Here is a 13,257-nt window from a genome sequence, read left to right on the forward strand (position 1 = left end):
TGGAGGACTAGGTTGGCTTGCCCAATAATAATATATATTTATACTTAGACCTTTGAATGAAGAAACTGGGCAGGTGTGATAAGAAAAAAAGGATCTAAAATAAAATCTTACTCTAGGAATCTCATGAGCAGAGCATGGACTTGGTTCACTATAAAGGAAAAAGAATGGTTCTCTTAAACCTCATTAACTCAAACTCTACTAATTTAGAGTGAACAATCACTCACACCCACAGAGCTGAGTTTTGCCATTGCACTTTGAAAAAATGTATCTGTAAAGTCAGTGAGCAGTGTCAGAAAGGAAGCAGGGGTGGGGCCGTCCAGCTGGCTCCTGACTGCCAAGCATAGGCCCTGCACCAATGTTCAGGAGGCTCTCCCTGACTGCTTCTTATCCTTGTGGAGACCCAAGGTCTCTTCTGTGCACATGGCCCTCCATTGTGACCTGGAACACAATGCCTTGTAAACATCTCACAGAAGACAGGAACCACTTAAGGAAGACACCCCAGTCCTTTCCCCCTGTATTTTCAGCTCAAGGCCTGCATAAATGAATGTTTGCTTAAGGAATAAATAAAGCAAAGCTTCCACAGAAACAGTCTTTACATAAAAATCAATACTGTGTTCATTACACACAGATATTATCCTAGGAATAAGGTTGTATTATTTTTAGCTAGGACCTGAGCAAATTGTTCTCCCAGAACTATTATTACCATTGTAGAGTAAATGATGAAGTGGCAACTTGATAATAAGCTTGAAGCCAGTCACTTTTGAGCAGTTTCTTTATTAGTAATTAAGAATTTGATGTTACGTTTCATTTTCTTACAAAGGTACTTATCCCACCCCTCAATCATAGGGAATAAAGGAGAGAATGAGTGAGTAATGAATGAATAAATACTGTGAAGCTTCCTTCACTGGGCTTCAGGTCTTTCTCCTCATGTGTAACCAGCTTGCCTCCTGGGGGGACTGGGTGCAGAGATGGAAGCTGTAATGGGATTTAGTAGGCTAGGTTGAAAGAGAGCCCTGGACAGGCAAGCCTAGGAGAAGGGGGAAGCTCAGCATTGCAGGACAGACTTGTATGATGAGTGTTGAGGAACATTCAATGAAGGTGCTGATGGTGCCCTGGAAAATAGTCACTCTCAGAAAAGTCCTAGAAGGGACACAATATAAAAAGAGGAGATATATCAGATGTCAGCAAATGAGAACACAGCCAGCAGGTGGCATTTCAGGAACACCGGCAGGTCCTAGGGTCTTGACCTTAGACACAGAAGTACTATAGTTCAAGTCTAGATGAGAAGGAACAATATGGAGCCCCAGCCATAGAGAGCAAGTGAACTGGGCATTTCTTTAGGTACAAAGGTAAGGACAGACAAGTTTGTAGAAATTAAGGTGGTTATTATTTGATCTCAGGAATAAGACCCAGTTACTATTCCTGGCACATGAAGCCCAAGGCAGACTGGGACAGAGGTGACTTACAACTGGGTCCCCTGGATAGCAACCTACAATTCTTCCAACTCCCTTTGCTATTAACATGTCTCTAAAGAAAGGTGGATATGGGAAGATGTCTCTCGAGTTGGAAAATACCACAGAAATCTTGGGTGTCAGATGTGAAATGGTGCCAACCAACAATATGGACTAATGTGGTTAATTTGGGACCAACTTTCCCCCTGAGAACTAGAAAGGCTGAACAACAATAAGCTTCATGAAGACATCGAAAATTAAACAAAGTAGTAAGGAATTTCGCCAAAGATTGAAATACAGAGAAATGAGCTCTGGTAAATTACACTCAACTTGGGATTTCGAAAGGCTAATGCTCTAGTTAACCAGGTGAATCAGAAGTAAAAGAATGTTCTCAAGACTCCAGCCTAGCTTGAGTTGCTAGATGGCCCAGAAATCCCCATTACCTGAAACTGGATTAACGTAATCCAAGATTACATTAATATTTGTTCTCAGATGTATGGCAAAAGTAAGCAAAAATCACCGCTGGTAGAAGATAATGCCATTCTACGTCTCAAATTATTTGTACAACGAATTTCTCAAATACATTGTCTAGCGTACAGTCATATAAGGAAACAGACAGCTAGACATATAAGGAAACAAAACCAACATTAAAAAAAAAAAAAAAACTTGCCCAACGGAAGATCCACAGAATCTCCAGGTATTGAAAATGCTAAGCACAGTTTTTAAGATAACTATACAAACTATTTTCAAGCAATTAAAAACAAGATGGAAGTTTCAGCAGAGAACAAGAAATTATAAAATTGATATATCAGATTTAAAGAGTTACATAAAAATTATAGAAATAAAAATACATAAAATGGTTTACTTAAAGATTAGACATAGCTGAAAAGAGAGATAACTAAAATAATTCAACACGAAGCTCAGTCATATGAAAGGAAGAAAAAACAGAAAACTGGATAAGAAGCACAAAGGATATAGTGATATATTCTACCATATATTTAATTAAAGTCCTAGAAATAGAAGAGAGAGAACAGAGCAGAAGGAACACTGAAGAAACAATATAGAAGAAATTTCTCACAATGTTAAAAAACATCAGGCCAAGATTTAAAACTGCTAAGTAGTACAAACAAAAAGATTAAAACCCCAAAAGTCTATTATTTTAAAAATTGCATAAAACCTAAGAGAAAAGAAACTTTTAAAAGCAATCATAGATGAAAGATAGTTTGCCTTTAAAGTCCAATAATGAGACTGGATGTGTAACTTTTTAAAAGAAAAAAAAAAAAGAAGAAAAGCCAAAAGAAAATAATATTTTTAATGTGTTAAAAGTAACTGCCAGTCTAGAATTTTATCTCCTGAGAAAATATCATTTAGGAAAAAAGGCAAAGTAAAGATGTTTTTCAATAAACAAAAGGAAATTTGTCATCAGTAATCTTACAATAAATGGAAGGTTAGGGATGTTCTTCAGACAGAAGGAAAAAATGAGATCGCATGAGAAAATGAAGATGTAGGAAGGAATGAAGAGTAAATATATAGTTAAATTTGACTATTGATTTTATAATACAATAATAATATTGCCTGTAGGGCTTAAAAATAATACAGACTTAAATAAAATTTGTATATATATTAGGAGAAGGATAAATAAAATTAAACTTTTCTGAAGTCTTTTTCCTACTCAGGAAGTTTCCAATTAGCATTAGACCTTGATAAGCTAAAAATACAAAGCTTCTTTTTAGTTTAACCACTAAGAGAATAGAAACATAAACACTAGCAAACAAATACATGACTGTACCCTAAAAAGAAATTAAACCATGAGAGAAATAAAAGACAGAAAAGATGACACAGAATAAGAAAGACAAAACACGAGCAAATAGTAAAATGCTGGACTTTAATACACAAATATCATTAAATGTAAATGGACCAAAAACTCCAAATAAAAAAGAAAGAATGTCAGACTAGGTTAAAAATTCCAAATATATATGTATATATTTTTAAGATATATGACTAAAACCTAAGGATAACTTAAAATTAAAAGTAAGAGGATAGACAAAGATATACTATATAAAGATTAGAAAAGGTAGGGTTAAAGACAAAAACATTAATTACTAGAGACAGAATGAATTTGTTTGTGATTACAGGTTTGACTTACTAAGAAGAAACGATAATTCTAAACTTAAATGCATCTAAAGTGTGACTTTAAAATAGAGTAAAAATAGACAAACCTGAAAGAAATAGTAAGCAAATCTAGTCTCAAAATATGTATTCTGGCTTACTTCTCTCATTTACTGAGGAACAAACAGAAAGAAAAATGAATGGAGGTATAAAAGATGTTTTTAAAAATATGAACAACAATTTAGCCCCCGATGTGTGTGTATGTGTGTGTGCGCGTGTGTGTGTGTGTATAGCACATTGCTCCTAACAACTACAAGAATGTACATTCATTTCAAGTACTAAGAAGCAATGATAAAATGTGACTGTGTCCTGGGCCATAATGCAAATCTCAAAATTTCAAAGTATTGAAGACTATACTTATAGTCTATATTTGCTGATAAAAACACAAGTGATCCATAGAAATAAAATAATACCTAGACAAGTCTTTTTTTGTTTGGACATTAAGAAATGTATTTTTGGAAACCCATTGGTCAAAGAAGAAGTCACAAAATATAATTAAAAAATATTTGGAATTATAATAAACATAAAATACACCAGAAGTTGTGGCGTACTGCAAAAGAAATGTTTATTGAGCAAATGTTATGCTCAGAAAGGTACATGTTACAAAAGAAGGCTGAATATTAATATAAGCATCCATTTAGAAAGTTGGAAATGAAAGTTGAAAATAAACACAAAGAGGGTAAAAGAAATAAAGTAATAAAGAGAAAATACAAAAAATATAAAGCTAAAAGCAAAAATATAAAAAAAGATCTACAAATCTAAAAAAGTCAGTCTTTGAAAAGAATAAAATGATTGCTAACTTCTGCTAGGATTAATAATGAAAAGAGACAAAGGGCACAAATAATGAGAAAGGGAACATCATTTTGGATCTAAGAAGCATAAAAACTGAAAAGAGTATATATTTTAAACAACTGTCTGGAATAAATTTAAACATTTAATTGAAATAAATGTTCCAAATAATTCCCAAATTTTTAGGAAAAGACATTTATTAAATACAACACATAAGGAATTGAAAATCTGAATTTTTCTATAGCTAATAAAGGAATTTAATTTGTATATTCCTCTAAAGGAATATACAAACAGAAGATTTCATTAGCAGATGAGGGCATTATCATCACAGGGTGGAGATTTCTACTCCTATCAATAAAAATTTACTAAATGTACCACGAGACCACACTCTCAAAACAGTTGGGACCATGTATGTGACATGAAAGCTCTTTTTAGCTAAAGAGCAGCTCATTGCTGCAGGAGATGACACATGGATGTGGTAAACAATAATTTAAGATTACTTAAGTAAAGTTTAAGATAACAGTAGAAGTGATGTGCAGCCCAGTGCATAATTAAATTAGTTGACAAGTGAAAGATGGAGTCAATAAGTTCTATTTGTTCCAAAGAAGGAGACAACATTTTATGCTGGGAAAATCCAATGTGGAAACTTTAGGAGGAAAAAATCCTAAATGGATGTGATTTGTTAGCAAAAGGGGGAGGTGACAATGTGCAAGCCAGCTTTGGAGATATTCAGAAATGTCCAGGAGATTACAGCTGTCTGCAGGATAAGGCCATAGTTACCTACTTGTCAAATTTTAAAAAACTTCTTTCTTTCTTTTTTTTTTTTTTAAATGCTGTGGCATGAGGCACAGGTGCCTGGGTGAGAAGCTGTCAGTCTGGCTTATAAGGCTGCTCTGCTACTCACTAATTGTGTGACCTTGAACAAGACATTTAGCCTTTCCAAGTCCCCCTTTTCCATTGTAAAACCCTGCTTATGTTAAAGGGCTTTTGTGAGGCTCTAAAGAGAAAACACTGTGAAAGTCCCCCAAACACAGCAGTTAATGGATGTTGGTTATTATTGTTATTTCTGATCTCTTTGATACACACAGTGCCTTCTCCATGCTCTCAATTCCTAAAGCCCTTAATGCTTGTATCATTAATTTTTACCTACCTGTACCATCTGTTATTATCTCTTAATTTTTTCATAAGTTTGTAGGAGCTTCTTAATTAGATCATAAACTCATTGTGGCACAGACCTTGTCTTAGACATTCATGAGAACACTGTGGGTACACATCAGGTGCTCAAAAATTGTTTCAGTGATTGATTTATATATTCACAAGGACAAAAGTAATCCCAAAGAGTTCTCAGAGGAAATAGATCTTGGGGTTGACATTGATTGACATGGTAAGTAAAGACAGGTAATGTTCAAGGAATGGAGTGTCTGCTGAGGGTAATGATGTGAATTTTTGTTTGTTCGATTGTCTTTGTGTGTTTTTCCCCACACGTTTTACTTTTCTGGATGTCTGGTTCCCTTAAAACATTCTACCAGGTTTTGAACTCATTTATCACTTTGATACTTTGTGAGAAAATCAAGTGAAACAAAACCAAAAGAGAAAATATCCATCCAACAGCTGGATAGCTCAGTTATTTTTAAAGACAAGAAACCAGTGTTTGGGATTCAGCACAATATCCCACTCTGTTTGGAGCTGACTAGCCTTTGGAAATGCATGAGTCTAAGTATTTTCTCAGTGGCAACCCTCTAGCACGTGTGTGTTTGAAGGGAAACTTAACCCATCTGTTTATGATTCACTGATGTTGAACTCATCATAAAAGCTGTTGACATGGCCAAGTTCTCCATGAGTTTTTAAGAAATTTCAAAATTGTGTTGACTTCTTTTTGGTATCCTTTTGGTTTTTGGGTTTTGTCTTCATTGAGAATCCAGGGAGAAAGGAGAATGCACTGAAAGACAAAGCTCTGCTTTTCCCTCTGGCTTTCAGAGTCTACCCATTTTGAAAATGAACATAGTAAAAGTTACCTTTAAGGTCTCAGATCTCCGGTGTTTGCTCCTACCAGAGCCTGAGGGATGGCCCAGGATAGAGAGAAAGGACTTCAGAGGGCATTGGACCAGTGGATTAATTATCAGATGAACAGTTTCTATTCTAGATACTGTGACCTTGAGTGAAAGCAGTTCCTTTTCTTATATTTCAATTCCCTGAAATGTGGTAGGAGAATGATATTGCAATTTTTGATCCATCTCCTAGAGATGGCTTGTGTGGTTGATGTGTGGTTTGTGACTTTAGGAAACAAAAGTCTCACAGTAAGAAATTATTGTTTTTCAGACACTGATTGCAGTCCTCGTCCTTTAGTAGTAGTATGTGCTCTGGGTATCTTGTCTCCAGCACTGGGTGCAGATAGCATTGAATCATCCATCCTCATTATTCCTTAGCCTTGGTGAAGGGTCCAGCTTGGATGTGTATCCCAAGCCCTGCGTGATGCTAACTGATACACAAAGGGAGTAGGTTTTTCATATCTGAGTTTCCCTGCCTCTCTACTTAGTACATACACTTGGGTGGGCACGAAAGGAGATTTGTGTTCCTGCCTACATAGGCGTAGCCAGTACCTCCTTGGAGGAAATAAATGTGTATGTTTCTACGCAAAATAAACATTTGTCCCTAGAATTGAAACTAAAAGGAACTTAGGAACTCAAGACTCTCCTCTTTATTTTTATGGAGAAAGTTGGGCTTCAGGAGGTAAGATAAAGTGCCTAGCGCAGACAGGTTGTTGAGTGTGTGCCAATCCTGTGCTGAGTCAGATCATCTTGTGCAGCACTGGATAGAAGATATTATTATCCCCATTTTGCAGATGAAGCAACTGCCATGTGAAAAAGACTGCTGTCTGTCCCAAAGTCACTTAATGAGAGCTAGAATTTGAACTCAGGTCTGATCTACTTTGAAGGTCAAGCAACACACAAAGCTAGCTAGTGCGGGATGAGTACATGAAGTCCTCCACCTCCCAGCCAAGAATGTCTCAAAATCTAGACATTGGGTTGTACCTGCAGCACGTACTCTGCACCACAGCACCTCCTACTGTCTGACAGATCTCTCAACCAGTTAGCTGCCTGCAGAGGAGACTGTGCTGGTGAGACAGAGGAGATGAGAGCTACGGTAGGTACAGACAATGTGCAGGGGTGAGACTTATGAGTGGACTCCAAGACTCTGACGTGCCCACCATGAGACAGTGAGTGAGCTAAGGTTTAGAAGTCAGCAGGCAGCAAATGGCCAGTGAATTCAAGGAAGGACCATAACAGCATTATATCTGTAAAAGCCACTTGTTGCTTTTCATCTTCATGTGTACTTGTTTTTGCCCTAATATACCAAAGGAGGGAATAGGAGATATCCTATAAGTAAGTAGGCCCCCCTCTTGCTCTTTTTTTTTTAAATTTCAGATTAATATGAGGGTAAAAATTATTAGGTTGCATTGTTGTGTTTGTTAGGTAAAGTCCAAGTTGTAGTTGAGCCCTTCACCCAGGTGCTATTTCCTTTCATTGTGATCATTAGGTGATTCTCTCATCTCTTTGTCCTTTGGGCCACAGCTTGGCCAGTGATGGTGAGAGAAGCGAGGAAATGGTGTTTACATTGAATGTACAATGGAGCTCTAAACAAGGCTCAGCTCACTGGTACCTTTTAATAATTGGAAGGGATTAGATAGCAATGAGATATGCTTGTGTTGTTATTAAGGATGAGAAAGGGAATTTATCAGAGCTTGTTTGAAAACAGGGATGGGGAAAAAGTAGATCATTTCATGCCTGTGCCTAATGAGATCTGGCTATTGAGAATGGGCTGACCACCCTCCTTTATTTCCATCCATCTATTGTATGGAAGGAATATGGAAATTGAGTGTGTCTTTAGACAAGATTTTTCCTTCTCTCCTCTTGGATACATTTTGCTGGTGTCTGCACTTCTTTTGGACAGATGAAAAAGACCAAGTCACTTCCAGGTTGGCTATTCCTCTCAGATGAGCTATTCAACTCCAGACAAGCCAGGAGTTGGGAGGCAGATAGGAGGGGGGAGAGAGAGAGAGAGAGAGCCAGCGCACGCTAGGTAGATAGATAGATTTGAGGGAGTGAAAAGGACAGGCGTGAGGGTCAGTTGGGGTGGGAAATGTATCAAAAGGAGAAGGGAGAAAAAGCAGAAAGAGGGGAAGGCAGTTGAGGGGCAAGGGAGGAGGGCAAAGTGAAAGGGAGAGAAGGAGCTCAGGGTCAGAGCTAGAGCAGCTTTCCTGCCAGGCCTGCTGCGCAGCCAGCTGAGAGAACATCTGCATGCTGGTGGGGGTGTTTCCAAATGGAGCTGCCCCTTCCCCAACTTCTTCCCCATGCATTTGCCTGCCTGTCCAGTCACACTCCTCCCAAAACACTCCCTTCCTTCTTACTAATCAGCTACTTGTGCCCAAACAGCTAAGTCAGCTCTGGACATGGTCAATCCAGGGTTCAGCCAGGAGAAGAAATGTGTGCTGTTGGGCACCACGACTGCAGGCTTGGGTGGAGCTGGCTGGCTGCACCAGTACTCCCTGCCCTCTTCTTGCACAATTCTGGGATTGCGAAACAAACATGGAAGTAGGGGTCAGGGTCTGGGGGACAGAGGCCCTGTGTGGTCTTGGTAAGCTCTGACTGTTCTCTGAGTGTCAACTCATCATCCAAAGTTCCTTCCTGATGAGTTGGGGAGAAATGCTATTTCATGTAATCTTATTTTAGTATTCTTGCTTATGTGATTCCTGACTTTGGGCAGAGAGCATTAAAATGGAAGGTGGAAGCAGATAGCATCTTTCTGCAACATCTCAGACCCATGGTGGGGTAGGCTGGAGGGATCCCTGAAGTGGTGCCCATCTGGAGGGGTCTGCCAGATAGTTTTGAGTGTCAGAGCCACATCCAGTCCTGAGGAGGAGGAAGAGAGTGTTCTGCAGGCCTCCTTGTCTACTATGGTGTCCTCAGTCCCTTCTAGGGCTCCATTCCCAGGTGTTACCCTTGAGCAATTGCCCCATTGCCTCTCAGCTGACAGATAATTAATCTCTGAGATGTTGCTGCATGACCCGGATGGTTCTAACTGCTAATTAGATGAAAAGAGGTTCTTGTTCAGCTTTTCCTTACAAATTCTCACTTGGAAGGCCACCCTGGACGGCTCATCTCCTGAGCTTTCCTCCTTCTGCTGCCCTCTTTTCTCCAATACCTACAGCTCCTGAGGGTAATGTGCTCAGGGATGAGACCCCAAGGGGGCTAGGCCAGGTTGGGCTACTTGCCATGGCCTTTCTTCTGTGGGGATGGAAGGTGATTGCAGGGACCATCAGCCCCATGCTGAAAATGAGAGGTAGAAATGAGGCTTGGTGAGTAGGGGAGGCCTGAGGGGCCAGCAAGACTCCCCTATGGTTGGATCCTGTGGTTGAATCAGACCTGGGGGTGCTCTTGGGACTGACCACTATCAAACTGCTAGTGTAGTCACTCTAGGAGCCCCAGGCAGCTCTAGGGGACCCCTCCCTCAGAACCTCCACTCTCACCTTCCCAGGCAAGACTTCTCCTGTGGGGCTAGTGACTGGGTAGGGATATGGTGTGGGTCCCTCCCTGTGGCCTCGCATGTTTGTGGGGGTCTGAACTAAAGAGATGAAAGGCCACTTCTAGAATTTTAGGCCTCCTGTGGTGACAGATGGTTTAGGTTCATATGACCTTTAGAAATCACCTATTTTTAAGTTCTGACTTGGCCTCCCCCAAACCCCTCACTTGCCTAGGGAGTTTTTGTGTCCTCAGGTGAGCACTGGCATTCAGAGACCCAGGAAGGTATGTCCCAATGTTGAGGATGCTCTCCAGGAGACCCTGGAGTAAGGATCAATGTGTGAGATTTGCTACCTCCAGGTAATTAGATGCCATAGATATATTTTTATGAGCTCATGAACTATAAATTCCAAACACCAAAGTGGCCCTACAAGGACTGAGATTCTCATTCACTGAACACCTACTATGTGCCATTTGGTAATTTACCTAACAGTCGTACCAGGTAAACATCATTACTCCCCTTTCGTAGTTGAGGATGTTGGGGTCAGAAAGATTATGAAATTAGCCGAAGGTCACAAAGTACCAATGGCAGAGCTGAGACTTTAACGTGGATAAGGGGAGCTTGGGTTGTTTAGGTCCTGACTTCCCTGGGGGTGTGAGATGAGAGGGGACACCTGGGACCTGACCTTCCCCTGCTCCTGTGTACTCCCCATTCTTCCTAAGTCCAATTCTTATGACTTTGAAGTCAGGTCCACACTCAGTTTCTCCATTCCTACTTCTTCCCCCTCCTCTGCATGGGCCATCTTGAGTTACTACAGCATGTGCAGAGAGGACCAAGTGAGTCAAGTCTCCCTGTGGGACTATTCCCTCTGTCTGGACTGGGGGCTCCTGGCTGGCCCAGACTTGGCCTGTCCCAATCTTGCTCCCTCTCTGACACCCTTACCATGATCCATGCCAAGAAAGTGACTGACATAGTTAAGCCACAGGGACTTTTTCTGGGCACCCATTTGCTCAGCTCTGACCTGAACTAGGAGGGGTGGGGGTAGGGGATGGGACGGTGATGAGCTTCTGCCTAGAGGGCTTGGCTGGATCCTTAATTATGACAGCAGAGTGCAGAAGAATGGCTGGCCTCCCACATGGCTCTTCTACTGCCATAGAAAGGTGTTGCGGCTCCCTCTGTTCAACTACCCCTATGATTATGTGACCACTTTGTCCCCAGACTGTTCTCTCCCTGTCCAACTGGATGTCTTGAGTACATATTTCACTCTTCTTCCTCCTCTCAAAGAGCTCACTGCTTGGCCAGTGCTTGAGGCTGAGTGACTATAAGTCAGGATATGGCTGATGTGGGGCAGGGAAGCCCCCATGGCCCAGCTTCCTGCCCATGATTAGACCCTTTCTTTGTGCCACTCTCAAATCCTGACTTGGTAACTGAGATGCAATAAGGAGTCTGGGGAACTGGCACCTCCTGTTGGCCCTCCTTCCTAGCCCTACCAAGTGTTTGTTGGTTCCATTGTCCGGGTGCTGCCTTTCCACCTCTAAGGAGGAAAATCTAGATGTATGGATTTTGGCAAAGGTTTTAAACTGGCAATAAATAACAAAATATTCAACACGCCATTCTGCATATTTTATAACTCAGTCTAATAAAGAAACAATATAAGATGTCACCTGCTAAAAAAACTTAGTTTATTGAAATATGACTGTAATATAGAAAAGATGGCTAATGCACTAGGCTTCATGATATTAATGCTCTATACTTCAGCTGGTGTGTTTAAAAGAAGTCTCTCATGTATTTTGTTTTATTTTATTAGCAGCCATATCATTAGCTTTTAAAAACATTGTGAGTGAGAGAGAGAGAGAGAAGAAAAGAGATTTGGACTATTAAAAACAACAACAACAACAACAACAACAACCCTTAGCAACTCAACCTGCCTTTCTCTACAAATGAAACAAACCAAAAAAAAAAACAAAAAAGCTTTTTTTCATAAACTTTTTTTCCCCCCCGGCTGGGATATTAGGACAGTATATTAAATTCCCCCAAAAGGAGGCCCTAGAACTATTTACATAATAATGTCTCCACTGTGGTTGTGACAGATGGGCTTCACTGACACAGACATACTGTTTGGGGCTTAGCAATAGATTAAAAAAAAACCACCACAATACTGTGTAACATAATAAAAGTGTATTGTAATGTACATCATAACTTGTGGCCAAGGTTAAATTTGCAGTCGGAGTATGAAAGTCGTATTCCATTATATAAAATAGATGTTACATTGAAAGGCATTAAAGATGAGTCGACTCAACCATTTATTTTTAGTTTATATTTTATTGTATTTTCCTTAGCCTTATTTATGCAACATATTTTTAATCATGTGAAATGACATAATTATGTGCTCCTGATCCCCACCCCAGAGTGAGGGGCAGCCTGAGATCTTCAGATTTTCTTAGCTTCATGGATTTGTGTTGCAGGGGGCTTGGAGGCTTTGCTCCACTGGAGAATGGCTGTTGGTATGTTTCTGGTTTTGCTGAGGCTGTCAGTAGTCTCTGAAATGGCCCTCTTAGGTTTTTGTGAAATCTCTGGAGACAAGCTGTACTCCCAGGGACTTTCTCCACCCCATCAAGAGGTGACAAAGACACCAGATTGGAGGCTGATGTGAGCAATCTCATGGAAGCACTGTGACCACAGGTGACCATATCATTCTTGTTCAGGACCTGACCACAAACTTTGCTCAATAGTTCTAGTGCCTTGAATTTATCCTGAGTTTACCAGCATTAAGTAGGTAGTATTAAAAAGGAAGTAGTGTCCTCTTGAGGCCAGCAGGCTGTCAAAAATGTCTAGATTCTTAAGGCAAAGATGAATTTTGAAGGCATACTGGAGACCCTAGGCTAGTGGTTCTTAACTTTCTTAATGCTGTGATGTATTTTCATTGTTACAAGGGGGTCGCAACCCACAGGTTGAGAACCACTTCCCCAAGCAGAAGCTGCCTTTCATAAATAGATTCTCTTTCCAGTGCCAGGTTGAGAAGTTTGGGTTATATTCTTTAAGGAAGGTGGCTTTTCCCTAAGGACCTAATCAATGAAGGCCCCAGATTCCACCCTAGTCAAATGCCATTAACCTTGATTTAAACAGTCTTTAATTCTGAGATCTTTTGGTCAAAGCCAGCAACCTCTTAGGAGACACTAGAGATTCTATAAACAACATAACCTCTCAGTGTTTCAGGGCAGCTTAGAGCTTAAGAGCATGATTTTAACCACAGGTCCTGCCTCATGGGCTAGGAAGGCAGAAGCATTAGAGAAACTTGCAGCCCAGATGGTGAGCCTAGCTCAGAGAA

This window comes from Nycticebus coucang, chromosome 19 (genome assembly GCF_027406575.1).
Source record: "Nycticebus coucang isolate mNycCou1 chromosome 19, mNycCou1.pri, whole genome shotgun sequence".
In the NCBI taxonomy this organism is placed as follows: Eukaryota; Metazoa; Chordata; class Mammalia; order Primates; family Lorisidae; genus Nycticebus; species Nycticebus coucang.